This window comes from Dromaius novaehollandiae, chromosome 1 (genome assembly GCF_036370855.1).
Source record: "Dromaius novaehollandiae isolate bDroNov1 chromosome 1, bDroNov1.hap1, whole genome shotgun sequence".
Taxonomy (NCBI): domain Eukaryota; kingdom Metazoa; phylum Chordata; class Aves; order Casuariiformes; family Dromaiidae; genus Dromaius; species Dromaius novaehollandiae.
Window position 1 is genome coordinate 97,974,933 of NC_088098.1, and position 16,506 is coordinate 97,991,438.

General features: G+C 40.9%; 1 protein-coding gene across 29 annotated transcripts in view; it reads left to right on the forward strand.

Annotated features, from left to right (window-relative positions):
* Nucleotides 1-16,506, forward strand: part of BBX (BBX high mobility group box domain containing) — a 148,637-nt gene that overhangs the window by 23,099 nt on the left and 109,032 nt on the right. For 14 of the 29 annotated variants that reach the window (XM_026112402.2, XM_064521812.1, XM_064521765.1 and 11 more), the window contains one exon: nucleotides 11,465-11,548. The exons of the other annotated variants lie outside the window; for them this stretch is intronic. The gene's annotated coding sequence lies outside the window, so the exon portion shown is untranslated. The remainder of the gene's footprint in view (nucleotides 1-11,464; nucleotides 11,549-16,506) is intronic. 29 annotated transcript variants of the gene reach the window in all.

Genomic DNA, 16,506 nt, shown 5'->3' on the forward strand with positions numbered 1-16,506 from the left:
GGGAGAAAATGAGGATGGGTAGTTGCTTCCTTAACCAGTAGATATTAGGAGTAGAAACAGTTCAATTCTCATGTGAAGTTATGGGTTCTCCCTTCCTCTTTACTGTCAAATGCTTGTTACTATGCTGTAGAAGAAAAAAATCTAAGCATTTGTGATGGGGATGTGGAATAGCTACATGAGGTGAGTTTATTAAAAATTTTTCCACACCTATCTATGAAATCATGTTGCTTCTTTCTAGCAGTGGTGGAAGCAACTTAAATTAAGAACTACTTAAAATCAGTCCTGTGGTGACTTTCACACTTGTTGCACTAAGATGCGTTGTTCACTAAAATACCTACACCTTGCCTTACTAAAGGGAGGACACAAGACAAGACCCAGAGGTGAACTATGCATCTCAAAAGTTCTCATCAATTATCGTAAAGTAGTAGCATACACCATTGTCTCACTGAAACATAAGACCTTCAGAAACATTTGTTTTTATGTCTTTTTGTTGGAATGCATGAATTTTAGGAAAATTCTGTAACTTTTGGTCTTAGTGCAGACATGAATATTTTTTAGTGGATGCAGTCAGATGATATTGTGTCATTCCAAAGTGAAAATTTTCCAAAGTGCATTTCAAAGTGCAGTTTCTAACAGCCACACTTTTCACAGGCTTTTTATGTTCATTCTTTCCTAATGATTATTGTAAGATTTTATATAAGTAAATTATTAAGCAAGGATTCAGCATTCGATGAGCACACTACTGGAATATGTTGTATTAACTTGGATACAACTGGAAAGGCATATAATTTACACAACCATGTATCATGTAGGATTGGTCTGACTATCAGTTAGAACTTAGATGGAATAACTATCATCTGTGAATATGTTATTGCTTACTTAATCTTAGATATATCTATGTCAGTAGTTCTTTCTGAAATTTCCAGTCACCCAAGTGAGATAGATGCCTCATTCTCATACTCAGAAAACCTACATACATTTATGTACAGATGAGGGAAGAAATCACTTTTAAACTTTAAATAGGAGATTATATACTATAACCAAGGTGTCTGTTTTCAACAATGTTTTTAAATGTAATTCCTTTATACCAAAAACGTGTGGACCTAGATGTAGCTTGCAGAGAGTGTACTTCCACAGCACTTCCACAACTGTCCAGAATTCAACAGCAAAGTGAAGTTTGCTGCTTAGATTTCTTTATTCACAAAAAATTAGTTGTCGTGACAGAACACCAGCGTTGGAAAGAGTAGCACAGCAACTTGACTTAATTTGATCATGGAGCCGGTATGGAAGCAGGCTCCAGAGTATATAGTGACATGTCTTACTGGCCAGAATAGTTGTTTTTCAGAGAACGGTAGACACTGGTATTTCTCAGGTGTGATAAATAAATGAGCATGAGAGATTTCTGTGTCGTGGTATGCTTAAAACTATTGCAGTGAACTGGAAGGCCTAGTGAAGATTATTGAATTGTTTTGCAGTCGACTGTTGTTGCTGTGTACCTCCCGACTAATCAGAGTGTTACTGGAGGAAATAGCAGTGAGAGGTGGAGAGGACTACACAGAACATGCTCTTCTGCAGTATAAATGTCGTCTTCTGAGAAACTTGGGTCTTCCCTCAGTATCCTCCAAACCCCTTTTGTAATGTCTCAATTCTTCTGCTGATTTTAGTTAATTTGGGGACAACTGAGGTCATTCCATCTACTAGCTCCCCTATGGAGGTGCTGAGTGCTTTCTCTTTTTTGTGACCTCCTTGGGAATGCAAGGCATCACTGACCTCTGGTGAATGCCCACCACGACTAAGGAGTCCAGCCAGACAGGCAAGTATCCTGGCTGTTTACTAACCGGGATAAGAGTTTTCTGCGTCCTTCCCAAGTCTGGTTTGCAGTTGGATTTGAGGGATTTTTGACATCTAGAGAGCTGACTGCACAGCATGCAGGATCTATTTAAAAATTCAAAGGATTCTCCTTCTCAACCAACTTTTTAGAAACACCCTGTTCATGTGTAGCATTGTTAAATCCAACCTATCAATAAAACCTGACATAATTTCCAACCCTGCGGGTATGGCTACATTGCAGACTGCCATGTTATGTAGTTACGTGAGTGTGCTTTAGATAAAGTAGCACAGGTATCAGAAGTGATTTAGCAATGATAGCATGGAGCTCTGTGCAAGCTAATTTAACGTGTATTAAGTCAGGGTAAATTAACTCATGCAGCGTCCTGGGCTGCCATAGTTAGCGCTTCTGGTGCTCGCTTAGTTTGTTTAAATCGGGCTTCAGTGTCTAGGAGTGTAGCGCTGTTGAAATCATGTCGAGTCACTGGGACCAGTCCCTAACCCTCGGTGCCCTGTGCAACAAGGGCAGGTCTTGGACCTTCCTGTAAGATGGAAAGTTTGGTTAGGCTGCATTAACAGCTTTCCCTACACTCGCAAGCTGCACATCTTGTTTATGTATTTCTTTTATAGCACTAGACTTTGAGAAAAGTACTTTCTCTGGGGAAACTATTATTCTATTAACTTGGTATTTATTTCAACATTACATATTGGGGTTTTTTATTGTTACTGGAAGGGAAAACTAACGGGGGGTAAGATCTCTGTGCTACAAGGCCTATTCTTGGTTTGGTTGGTGTGCAGGGAGAGACATATTTCCCTTATTGGTGCTCAGGTACAGTTTTTACTCCACTCTTCTACCTTTCCATAAAGGAAGCTGTAACTGAAAACTAAAGTCTCCTGGGGAACATAGGGAAATTTAAGTAACTTGGCCTCAGCGTTGGCTTACTTCTGTGTATCCGAAGTATCTATAGAGTGCCAATGAATTTGGTATCTGAGGTATCGTTACCCATTGCTTAGACAGATGGAGCCTGTCTTTCAGTTGACTTTGGGGAAGAGTCAGGTATGTCCAAGTGACAAGAAACTGACATGTTGTGACTGACTAGAGCTCTGAATGTTGGACCATACCTCGTGTCCTTACACCAGCAGAGTCCTCCTGAGAGCTCGGTATAGTGTTTTCCTCCTGCCCCAGTCCAGTCTCTCACAGAAAAAATATTAAGATTAAAAAAAAAAAATCAATACAGCATATAGTGTGCTGAAAGTTTAAACAAGCATCCCTTGACAGGGAATTATGTCTTTGTGGTTGGTACACTGCGTTGGTGTACGAGCGAAGTAGTGAAGTTCATAACCCACACTGATACCCAAGTCAGAAGATTAAATTGTAACGGTGGAATTGCTTTGACAAAAAAACTAAATATCGGAGAAAGTTTCAGACTTCCCCAAGTTGCTTGCTATAACAGCTGCTTACTCTTCAAGAAGCGTACTTCCATTTTCTCCGTTCTTTTCAGCGACAAAGCTGGCAGCAGCTTTAGCTCCTCAGTGCTGCTTGAGGCAGGGTCCCAGGGGGCGCCAGTGGATTCGGCAGGGTCAGAGATGTGGGGCGGCAGCTGGTGACTTCTTGCAGAAGAACGGTGGCAACTTGAAGGTTGACTGTCTCCCACTGACCACTGTGCTTCTCTGCAACAGTTAAAAATGTAAGGATAGCAAATACTGCAGTAGGTTACCTCTCTAGCTGCTGCATTTCGCAGCTTGGGGTTTTCACTTAAATGCCTGTTAACATGGGTTTAACTTGAGGAGTGCAGAGCAGATGCAGGAACAGTATAACTTGTGCTACTAGGAAGCTAGTATTTTACTCTAACAACTATAGTGTTGCTTTTTTGCACAGATCCAAGGACATGGTTTGGATCTATAAAGCATTGCATCTACTGGTAACGGGTGGCCTACATTAAACTTGTGATTTTTCTTCTTGCCAGCTTAAAGAAAAAAAACCTCTTAATTAGAGAAAGGTCAATATATGGATGCTATTACTGGATTTATATTTAGATGGGTGGGTAGCTAACATATGCATGTCATCTGTATTCCTTGCATTTGTATTTGGGTGGCAGGAAGAGGCCCACCATTTTCTGTGGTGTCCCACACCATACTGGTATGATTTTTTTTCCTTCATTAAGAGGTTACCTGTATTTATATGTGCATCAATTAGTATTTTAAATAGTGCATTGTCTTTTGGTGACTGAACCTAGCAATGCAAACAAAGGTTTTTCTTACATGTATGAGGGCAGATGTCAATGTTGGTGATGTGTTTTGTACTCTTTTATAGTAATGTTAAGTGCTGCATAGTAGAAACTTTAAAAAATAAGTTAGATGCCCACACAAACACTGGGGAGAAAATCACAGACTAGAGAAGAGAAAATGCAAGAAATTTTTGATTGAACAACAAAAACGATTCATTTAGTTATAGATAGTATGCTGAGAAAACAATAGAAGAACTCCTAGAGAAGGATATATAATAGCCACTGATTCACATGTCAGGTTTCAATAGCAAGTTTTTGGATACGAGTGGGCATCACCACGAGCCATGTTAAAGCAAATGTTTGTTCTCGTGTATGAAACCCTAAGCTATGTTTATTACTGAAGATGAAATGATCTGTTTGGTTTTTTTTAAAAGCAAATTTGCAGTTAACTGACTGGTAGTTTTACAAAAGTATCTCGAGTTCAGTTTATTTATGATTATTCAGAGAAAGTAGTTGTTGGTAACACAGAAGAACAGCTAAAGAGTGAGTGACTTTTATCTCATAAACTCATAGTGATGGTTGAAAACTTCACTGTATTTACGGGAATTGCATGTTGGATACTGTCTTAACTTGGTGCTTTCCTCTTGACGTAGCCCTCACTGTTGCTTCTCCTGGGAAAAGTCCTGTATCCACAGTCACAGCTTGGCTAGGACTAGCCTTCATTTGACAAGTTTTGCTTCAAAAGGGGGTGTTGGTGGCAGGATTTTGGGATTCAGTGGGGTCAGACTCTGCAGCCCTGATTTTCTAGAGCTGTAGCTCTGGTGCTGAAGTCTCATGTTGCACTGGATCACAGTCTCGATTGCTAACGTTAAAATAAGTGCCAAACTCGGGCTTCCTGACGTGTGAGTTAATATAGTGACCTGGAAAAAATGACAATGTGCGTGTCCTGTATGTGGAACTCTAGTTGCAATAGTGGTTTCCCAGTGTTTCATTAAGATAAATTTAATTTGAAAGACTTACTTTTAAAAGTATCAAGGTTTGAATTGGATGAAGTATTTAGTGAATGAGATGTGAAACTGGAGGAAGTTTTTTTCCAAAGAAAAGGTGGCAGTATTTGGCCAAACCATTAAAGGATTCTGTAAAAACAATTGTATATACTCTAAATGAAATTATCCAAATAAATAGTTGTGTGTGGTGGCTGTTTTTAATTGGGCTTGATGTTTTATCACAGTTAGTTTTCCATTTAGGAGGGAAGATAGGAACCATAAAACTTGATGCAACTTAGTGGAATAGAATAGCTTTCTTTGCAACTGCTCTTTGAACCTTTGTATCTCTTTTAAGAATATGCTTATGGAATATTGCAGCAGTAGCAGAAAAGTGGGATTTGGGGGAAGAAAAGTGCATTATTTTAAAATCAGAAGTATATGTCTTTGTAATCCATCGTTTCTGATAGGAGAGCTAGAAGACAGAGAAGCTTATGCTAATGTAACTTTCTTTTAAAAGTCTGTTTTGCGTTTTAATCTTGTAGAGAACAACTTTCATTCTTAAAGTAAAAACATAGCAAAACTTCTCCAATTTTAAGGAATTTTGATGTTGAAAATGCATTTTCATATGCCACAGCTAATATACGATCTACATCAACTAAAATTCTGCACCTCTAAACTTCCCAAAATCTTAGTCTTACAATAAAGCTAAGAAGAGGACAATGGTGTTAAGATTTTATTCTGCCACATTGTACGTTGTAACTGAGTGCCTTCTGTCTACAGTAGTGAAGAAATGGGAAATAATTTCTCAGGATAACAGTGTTGGGGAGGGAAGAGAAGGAGAGCATGCTGCCTGAGGTAGGATTTTTTTACTGGGAATATTTTACGCATTATATATGTACGATTTTTGCACTGGACCTGAAGCTGATCTGGCAGTTCTGTCTTCTGTGCATTTATTAAGTAAGAAGTGGCTTTCTGGTGATGGAAATCTGTCATTTCATGTATGCTGTTAATACTCTGCACAGTTTAGAAAGCTTCTGTGTATATGTGCGTGTCTGAAAATAAACGATAAGACTTCTAAGAAGTGCTAAGTTCCAGGAGTCATTAAATGAGCAATTCTGCTAGTTCTCAATACACAAATTGTTGGTGGTGTTTAGTGGAATATTTTATGAATATACCTGAATTGATTGACCTGTTTAGTGTTATGTTGAGTGTTTGGTATTGTGTAGTTTATGTAAGTGTTGGATGGGGAGATTGTATCCATTTTGAGTTGAGTGCTAACTTTGTTTAGGATTAGCAATTAATATTGTATGCATGGGAATGGAATAAAATATGGCGTTTCAGTGGAGATCATAATTTATTGATACTGCTGCAAACTGTGTATGTTTATGTAAACACAGTTTGTCTGTGAATTTTATAGGAGGCAAGATCACAATAGCAGACTGGTGTTGCAAATTTGATTGACTGGGGGATTGTTTGGGTGTCTTAACTGATAGTCACTTCCAGATTAAGTTTTGGAGTGTTTTAAATGTACATTCAAATTTGTGTTGTTTTTTCTTTCCCTTTGCTGTTAGATTTCCATGCTGGTTAACAGGAACCTATTAAACAAAGCTTTCACCCATGTGAGATTCGTCAGTATTACTTTATCTCTTTGAATCTCCTTCCACCATGTTCTCCTCATAGTGGTCTTTTTCTAAGCAACATTAATGCTTGTAAAAAGCAGCAGAATAACAGGCCAGGAGAAATCATCCTGTCAGTTCAGGGGGAATTAGTTCTGTCGCAAATTTACTTACTCCATCAGTAGGTCTGTCTCCTGGTTTTGGAACAAATACTGAGACAGTTTGGTGCCTTAATCTCCACCTGTCTTTAATCCGGGAGATGAGAGAGGTCCAAAATTTGTAAATATAAATGAATTTTGACAATTCTAGTTTAACTAATGTAGAAATGTCAAGTTAATGTTAAAATGGTACATACTAATGGCTAGATTGGAAGTACCTGGATTTCCTAACTCATCAGTCATTAAGTAGATGAGTTTAACACACAGGAAAATGAGTGAATACACTTACAGATGCTTGCTGTTTCCTACCTCATGTCTTCTTTCTGAGGTAGGTTTCTGTCCTGCCTAATAGCTACAGGATGATTACATATTAGAAGATCCCTTTTGATGGCTGCTTTCAAAAATTTGTATTTTTCCTGCGAGAAAGCAGTTAACACAACGGTTTAAGGTAGCGGGTTTTCAGCTTTTTTACTGTTATTTCAGAAACACTAAAATAGTGTGCAGTAGGTGTATGGACTCCTGAAAAATGAATTTAAGCCCATCAGCAATGGACAAATCTTAGTTACTTTTGAAGACCCCTAGGAAATAATGACTGGAGCGTAAGAACTGCTGATCTAATGCTGTATCTGCACTGAAGTTACAGACCTCATGACAGGGTAATTAAGATAGCCAGCAAAAATGATGACAGAAGTCCAACTATTTGGTAGCATTATGCACAAAATGTTTTGCTTTGCTGAGAAGAATAGTTGCCCAATGATGACTTTTACAATCCTGCTCCTGAAAGCCTGCAAATGGTGAACTTTGATTTAAAATGTATTTGTTATTTTGGTGACCTCAGCCAAGGAAACTTGGGAGGGGTGAAGATACAGAGAATAATTATTTGAAGTACAAGCAGATGTTACTCTAGTTTCTCAAGGAAGTTTCTTACGTAGAAAGACAGAGTTAAAGAAATGGAGCTATTTATGCTGAAAGAATTGCAATACTTTATCCAGTGTCCCTCCAACTTTTTCTCTGTAGCACCTGTTGCCTTAGGGATGAAGTACTTTGAATAGTAAAAGACTGGAGGATTGATAGAGGAGGGTATTTCAGAAAACTTGTTAAAAAATGATTTGCAAAATAAATAATAGCAAGTTAGTTACAAACATGTCTACAAGTGCTTTAGTTTGTTACTACGTCAAGATAGACTTAAGACATTTCCTTAACCATGCCTAAGTGAGTTGTTGAGTCAACCTCAAGCTAGTTAGTGATTTTTATTTACTAAGAATTTTTCTTTGAAGGGCTTCCAGTGTTTTTTAAGTTGTTGGAATAAATTGTCTTTGGCTGTCATTTTAAGAATGCCTGAGATTGCTCCTCTTTATCCATTTAGATAATCTCACTGGCGTACAGGTATACTTGAACTGAAGAAGCAGAAAGGAGGAAAGAGGCTAGTTTACTGTAACAGCAGCATCCCTGGCCAGTATTTTTGAGAACTGACAAGTGCACTTTTAAAACTGAATGTCAGTTTGAACATCAGGGGAAATACATTACTCTGTGCTTTCAGGTCTCTCCTCTGCGAAGCAGGTCAGAAGTAGTTTTTTTTGAAACAGAGTAGTTCTGGGATTGGGTGTGTTGGTTTGGGAACTCATCTCTCTCTGGTGGACTCCTAGAGCGCTGATGAGAGTTATGCTGTGGTGTTAGTTTGATTTGAAGAGAAACCCAGGCATTTATGCACCTGTAGTTATATCAGAAAAGGTTTGGGAGTATCTCTGCTGCTTCTCTCAAGTTGAGCTCGTACTGTATTTTAACTTTTCCTGCTGGTTTGTCCACCCACCACCACCAGCACAATACCCCTTGCAGTTTCTATGGATTCTTGGTTTTAATACTCACTAAATCTGTTCAGTTGAGTGGGTGAGTTACATTCCCAGTTCCAATACAATTCTGCCTTTAACCTGTATTTTTTCTTGGTGAGGAAGCAAATGTATATCACTTCAGTGCTAATAGTTTCCCAGAGAGAGAGAAGCTCTCCTGGGAGTGAAACTAGAGTGTCTCAGTACATGCATGAAAAGGGATAATGCTGCTAAACACGTGTGCATTAGTGCAGAAATGGCATGGATACTAATGCGGATGGGACCCGATGTGTTACTGCTTAGGCACTGGTCTTGCTGGCCTCCTGCGATTTGGGTTGCCTTCAGTGTCTTTGTGGCTCTGCTGATGCTTGGTGCAGAGCCCAAAGGTGTTGCTGCAGTCAGGCTTTGCATCTGCTCTGTGGGAGCTGGCTGCTTCATCAGAGAGGCTGTTGATGGGGATGTATCTCAGCATCAGTGACCTTCAACTTATAGCCCAATGAGTTAATTTAATTTCTGTCACCAGTGGTGGACTGTGATCTGCAGAGGCTGAAAACGAAGGCACAGGTCCCGTCTGTCCCCTCTTCAAGTGAAGGCAGTCAGGTTGTGCGGGGAGCTGGGGGTTGCGGCTCCAGCTCTGCTGCAAGGGACCCCTCTTCCATTCCCCAGGTTTTCTTCTGAAACAGTGCGGAGGGGCTCCTACGGTAAATCCAGCATATCCCTTCATCTGGCCTCTGTTCTGTTTTGGGCTGCACAAGCAGAAGTAAAGAATTAAGAGATAGGATGATGGCTGAAAACCAGTATCAAGTTTTGGGTGATGATCAGGTCAGACCTACCCTTACGTGTTAGCAAGTTGCAAGCTTGTTCCACTTCTTACAGGAAAAGATTTGGATTTGGCTATGGCCTGAGTATAGGAAATAGTTTGAAACAGCAGTCAAAAAGCAAAAAAGGCATAGTGAATTTCCAAAAAGTCATTGAGAACTTTGTAAGTTGCTGGGCTGCCTAGTCCTCTGGAATGAGATGTCCCAGATGTGAATTGCAGTCGTGTTACAGGCTCCTGTATTGAGCAGACAAGAGAGAGTGTATGGAAGAAGCATTAAAGAGCAAACTGGTGGGCCCCCTTGCTCCTCTTTTCCTCTCACTACCAGCGTAGAGCACATCAGACTGGATTTTAAATAGTGTAAGGGCTTTAACCGATTCACTTTTTTTCCCCCGCAGTGCAAAATACGTCTTGTTCTTGCCACAAAAAGATAGTGAGGTAAAACATTCACAACTGGGAGGAAAAAAAAAAGTACGACAAGTATCTAAGGAATATTCTCTATGGTTATCCTGTCTCATTTAGAAAAAATGTAAACGAATAGTGATTGTCTGCTTTTGATTTTAAGCTATACAGCAGACGCTGTGTGTGTGAGTGTTAGGGGGATCCATCAGTATGCTGTTTGCCGTTACGGGTTTTAATTCTTCTTTTGAAACAACTGGTAGCGGCTGGCATAGAAACCAATCTACCTTGTCTCGTGTCTTTTGGGTTTGGTGTGTAAACTGCTAGAATTAAATGGGTTTTACTCTGATGATTTGTTTTCCTAGCTTATATTTACTCAAGGTGTTAAATTATTCTGTGTTATATATGTGTGTGTTTTTTCTTTTGTAATGCCATCCTAATGACACTAACAAAACTCATTCCTGAGCAACCTGCAAGCAGGATTACGGGAGGCAGATGGGTTAGGAGAGGCAGATGCAGCCCCATCTTTTGCTGAGGCCGGGAGGGCAGACGTAGGGGGAGATCCCAGGCCAGTGGGGCAGAGCTGGCTCCTCTGGGGAGTGCGGGGAGGGGAGCCAACCTCCCTCAGCCTGCCTGGGAAACGGGCGCCTCATGTCTGGGACTAGTGTATGTCTTGGGGGGAATTACAGTTCCTATAGGGCAAGAGATCCTCTCATATAGTTAAAACCCAGCTTGGAGGTGCTTTTGAATTTTAGCCTAAAAAGCCTCTTGAAAATCTCGGAAACAGCCGAACTCTGAAAACAGTTCTTGTAAATCATTGTTTTCCTAAAGAGCCCCTCCCCCCCTTCTTTTTCTTTATCAAAGAAAGTTATTTATGCAAAAAAAAAAAGGCAGCTATTCCTTTTAGAAGATACTGTGATCTGTTTTTGAATGCATAAAATGGATTTCCTCTAGTTACAAAAGCAAGTGCATTAAATCCATTCTGAAGAATGTGTTTTTTCAGATCGGTTTACAAGTGAAAGCAAGTTGAGCAGCATCTAGCTGCAGCCTGCTTTGCATGGGCAGTGTCTGCCTGCTAAAGCGCGAGTGAGGACGCAGCCGGGAACGTCTCAAGCTCGGGACTCAAAGGCCGTGGTGCCGGTGGGGAGAAGCAGTGTGCTGGGGCAGGCGGGTGGGAGGCGATTTGTGTAACGCTACCTGTGCCGCGACCGCCTCTGCGTGGGGCGTGCTCCTCCAGGCGCCGCCACCGCGCGCAAGGGGCGTGCGGCTGGGGAGGGGGAGCGTTATTGGTGTTTGTGTTAGCTGCAACGCTGGTATTTCAGTAATGCGGTGGTATTCGACCATACTGCCAAAAACGAGCTATAAGCAGCAAGTCTTTGCTCCACTTTTCCTCGCTCCGTCCCCGCGCTCCGCCCCGTCCGTGCTCTCCGCACGGCTGAGATCAGCTTCCTGCTTTTCATTTTCCTCCAAATGCTGTTACTCCTCCTCTGAAAGAGTTATTTCCATAAGACCGGAGTTGATTTTTGTGGGTGATTGCAATCTCTCTTCTGACAGGCTAACGCACCAAGCTGGAAAAGCAGTATCATGGTGATTTTGTTCTGTTACAGCGTGCCAGAACTGTAGTGAGAATGGTAGACTGCTGCACCGAGCGCATTTCTACGCGAGCTCTGTGACCGAGGAAGGCGAAGGAGGTGAGTGTCAGTTCTATATTGCGTAGGTCCAGGGAGTTGCTGAAGGTGAAACTACCCAGGCTCGGTAACGAGAAATGAGCAATTGTTTTGTTGCACCAGCTACTTGGATGGTTTTGCCCCTGCTAATATTCTAATAGAGCATACTAAGGAAACGATGCATTTTGCTACCGTGAATACCTGCAATCATTAAAAGCTTGTAGTGTGTAAACTTGCTTTTCTTAGATTGGGAAGTGTAGATAAACATGACACAAATCTAGCCACAAGGGACAGATGATAGAGGTAAAGTATACTCCAAACAACTTACAGCAGAGAAACGGGTAGTTTCAGAACTTTGCGTTGGATTGGATAATGCCAGAAAGTGAGTGTTCAGTGGTTTAATAACTACAGTGGATCTGCAATAATATGATCTATATGAAGGAATGGCATGACTCATGCAGTGTTGGAAATAAAATTATGAATATAAAAAGCAAAAACAAAATTCTTCTTACATTTTGCAAAATTGCTGAGCATGCTCCAGTATTATTTATCTCCAGGAAGGAACAAATGAGTAAGTTGTAAGAAAGCTCTTGTTTTACACAGTGGCGGGTGTGCGTGTGTGTGTGTAGGGGGAAGAATGCAAATACTGTAGGTTCATTAACCAACTTTCAGCCTTTTAAATGGGTAAGCATGGCTTTCAGCGTACCTTCTAACGGAGCTCTAAAATTAGTAATCTATAACTGGTGGCAGTTTGCTACTTACTTTGTGTTGTGGCATCCCTCTCTTGCCTTCTTTTCGTTACTGCCTGCTAACAGTCCCATTGGTAGGACAGCTTTGTTCATTCTGACTGTGGTGCCCTGGGTGGTTTCATGGAGGTCCGCTCCTAAGAAGCAACACACAAACTTTGGCCTTGGTGGCCCAGCCAGGTCTGGGATGTGGCCCTTGCAGCTGCAGGGCACCACCACAGGTCTCAGCTGCTCCCTGAGGGACAAGGGAAAATGAGGAGAAATCTAGGATCTTGTTGAGGAACATGGGAGACAAGATATGTCCAAGGTTTTGAGCAAATCAGAGTTGCTTGCCCTCTTGATCCAGACCAGAGCTTATACTTTGAATAGCTGCTTTCTGTGATGCTGAATTTAATTTGTCAGTTCTGCTATGAAATGAAACAAAATTTTAGTCCTGTGTGAGTTGCGAGGGGAGGCGGATATTTCTTACAGTGAAGTTCTTCAGAGTAGCTGTTCTGGAAGCAGTTCTGAGTAAAGCTTGAAATCAAGGTTTGATACGTTTTGATGGAGAATGAGAGGCGTGGTAAATCAGACACTGGGATTTGATTTGTGGTAACATTTTTGGGCAAGATTGACATTTTCTCCTTGGTTGAAATAATCACTATTTCTTTCACTTGCAGGACAAGTAGGAGCATATTTTATGAGAGTATGTTGTATTACTGGGCCATACTTACCTTCTGTAATTTAAGAGCTCTGTAGATAAAGATATAAGGTCAAAGCAGAAACAGCAAGCCACATTTATTGTCTAGTCAGTGGCCACCACTGAAGGTTGGGGGGGGGGGGGGGAATGTTTAGAAAGTTGTAATAAAAACTTCCAGTCGTGTATGGCCCTGTGTTTTTTATGTTTGGTTTCAGACACTGGGGATACTACTCATGTGGTTTTGCCTCTGAGCCTTCTGTAAATTCATGGCTGCTGAATCTACTCATTTGTGCACAGGAAACTAGCCCTGTGTTATGTCATCACTCTGAGGGATGAAACAGTGGTTGAAGATACTTTAGGCACTGTTCATGTCAGTAGGTTAGAAATATCCTGCACCCCCATTCACCTCAGGGTGTTGACTCTAAAGATGATAATTCTAGCTATCAGTACTGCTCATATTTCCCACACAGTTCTTGTGGAAAACGTGCTTGTCCCATAGATGCAAATATATTTCCCATAGGGCCCAAATACCTTAGTCTCTTATCTGCCAAAATAACCTCCTTTCTACTCACATTCTGCCAATACAGAAAATCTGCAGCACTGAAAACACAGGCATGAATGTCGAGCATCAAGCCTTAACAGCTCTTTGATCTCTGTGCTGATTTACTCATTTTGTACTTCTTTTCAGAACTTTCATTTTAATAGACAGGCGATTGCTGTAAGAGTTTCAACCTGTAACTGTAGTGTCAAAGGCTCCTAGCAGTGTCTCTAAATACTGTGCTTATAATTCATTTTCCAGACTTGCTGACATAGGGTCAGAACATTGACTCCTGTCACATTTTGGCAGTCTGGTCTTCTGTTAGCTCATGGACATTTGTTAATTTATTTTAGAGTGCTCTGAAGTGGGATGGGAGGTTCTGTCTGCAGGTTGGATCACTCCTTGTTGGAGGGATCCAAAAAGTATTAACGAGTACTTCTTTTTTTGTAGGCAGGCAGACAAGAGTGAGGGTATGGCTCAAAGTCATTTCACCTTCAATTAATGATGTGTGTAGTGCTGGCTCCAACTTCAACATAGACGATGCAATGCATTATTTGAACCACAGCTCCTTGGCAGAGAAGTAAATAAGACTAATTTGACATAGGTAGTAATGAACACGGTGTTTAAGGAGCAAAACCAGCGCCATCATTGAAAGAAACAGTCTCGGCCTCAGCTACTTGCATCCTGCCCCACAGTGCCATGCTAGTGTTTTTGCAGGTGTGTAATGAACTGGATGGGAAGACTGATCATAGTTAAAATTAATGGGTTTTATTAGCTTAACTCTCTCTATCCATTAAAAGTTTTCAGGTGGATCAGTTCTCCAGTCTGATCCTTGACAGTGTGAATAGCTTGGCTGCCCCTGAAGAAAGGGGTCCAGGAGTGTGGAGAATAGAAACAGAGGGGAGCAGGTCTGCTCTTGCCAACAGAGTTGGCTTTTGTTATTTAAACTCCTTGTCAAATTGGAATCTTAAGTGCAAGCGAAATAAAATGCAAGTAAAGGAGGATGTACGTCCGGAAATGGACCACTATTATCCATGTATCTTTTGCTGGGAATGTATATGCATCTGTTAAAATGTGATTTTTGCTGTCTGGATAGTTTTCAGTCTAGATAGCATTTGTTAGTTACTGATGCTGAAGATAACATGTCTTAGCTGTGGTGTTGCTTTCCTCTTTCTCCTGTGACCTTTTCTGAAGTAGGTGCTGCCTTGCATGGCTTTCCTTTGTGAGACCCAACATAACATACTATATGTAGGGCTATACTTGAAAATTATGTGGGACCTTCAGTGGATGCCTTGGTTTAGCAAGGTAGCTCCATCTGGATGCGGAATGCGAGTTTAGTGAAGGTTCAAGGTGTTGGTTAAATTTAAGTCTGGAGTCTGGGCACAGGGTTGCTGCAATGCAACTTTGACTACTGGAAGAGTATCTTTAAAGAGAGGGTGGTTTCTCCTCCAGTGGCCTGCAAGAAGAGTACACATCTGTGGTCAGTACTTTAATATTTTTTTGTTTGTTTGTTTTAATAGCAGGGTGGTGGTTGTTGTTGCTTGTGCGTGATTTGTGGAGTTCAGGAAGTTTTTGTTAGCGGTTTTCAAGCTTTTGTTGTGTGTTAGGCGCTGGCAAAAAGCAGCAAGTAACAAATACTTCTACAGGAATTCCCTGGGGCTCTGTTTTGGCTAGGGTAGTTAGATGTTACATCCCAAGATAAAGATCCTGTTTTGAGATTCACTAGTGTAGACCTGTGCATTTGTACAGGGCCTTGTTACCCTCTGTGAGACTCCATGCAAGTACAGGAATCTGTGCTAGTGGATTTTGACAAGGGATTAAAGGATTGATAGTTGTTTTGCTTGGAAGTTGCTCAGATAGTAGAATTAAGAGTTGAAAATATCCTCTCTACTCCTTCCTTTGCACTACCAAAGCAAACTGAAAACCCAAAGCAAAATGTGGCACATAGACTGATTTTTTGAGTGATATTTTAGAGTAATTTAAGCTACAAAAAAATGCTGTCATTGAAAACACAGACTGTATGTGTGCGAGAAGAAAAAGAATCACAGTTTTAGGCTGAGAAAGAAAACTTTTCTTTAAATATTTCTATCAAGCTTGCACAGCATGAAATCCAGTTGGTTTTTGATAAAGCCAGAAGGATTTCAAGGACTGCATGGAATCCCAAGCATAAAAAATTAAAAGTGGCAGTTTCAGTTGGTTATGGCTTTCTTTTGGGGGGAAAATGACTCTCTCGTGCTCTCTCTTTTTCAAAAGGAGAAGCTAGTTAATGAGAGTAAAGCACATGAATAATGCTTTTTAAATTTCTTTTAGGGAAATTACAGCAAAACGTAAGGGACCTAATGTCTCAAATGCTGATGCAGTCATGTGGTTGTAATGGTTCTGTAAACCTACAGCTCCTGCTGGTGAGGGTGTAAAATGATTGTGCCCATTAAGGGCACCTTCGGACAGTGTTGTTACCCCCGCAGTGTGGATGTGGTACAATGGCAGCTGCCTTCTCCGTGGACTTCTCTCTTGGATGGTCACGGAGAGCCTTGCTGGGAAACGGTGGAGACCTAGGCGGCTGGGAAGGGGTGCTTTCCCTGGCCGGAGTCTGCGCTCCCTTGTGGGTCAGCTGATGAGTTAAAACCATGGTAGTGTTTGAGATGTAGATTTTTGGATGTGGAATTGAGTGAGGAGGGAAATGCTTTTTATAATGAGAGCTAACGCTTCACTGGGGACAAGTCATGCGTTGGCTCAGAAGCAGCACCGAAAGGTTCTACCCGAACAATTGTGTGGATTTCAAACTGCAGATGAGCAGGAGCAGTTATGGAGTAAAACTCCAAAATGGATCTCCCCCCTGCATCCGTTTAAAAAATGGTTCATATTACAATAGTGATTTGTGATATCAGGAGGCTAAATCATTTCAAAATAGCATATAATCTGCATCTTTATATCTTTATGCAGCTGTTCAAGCAAAACATTTGTTTCCCAAACTAGTAACTCAAAAGTGTAGCTGTCTATAATATGATATGTGGAGTTA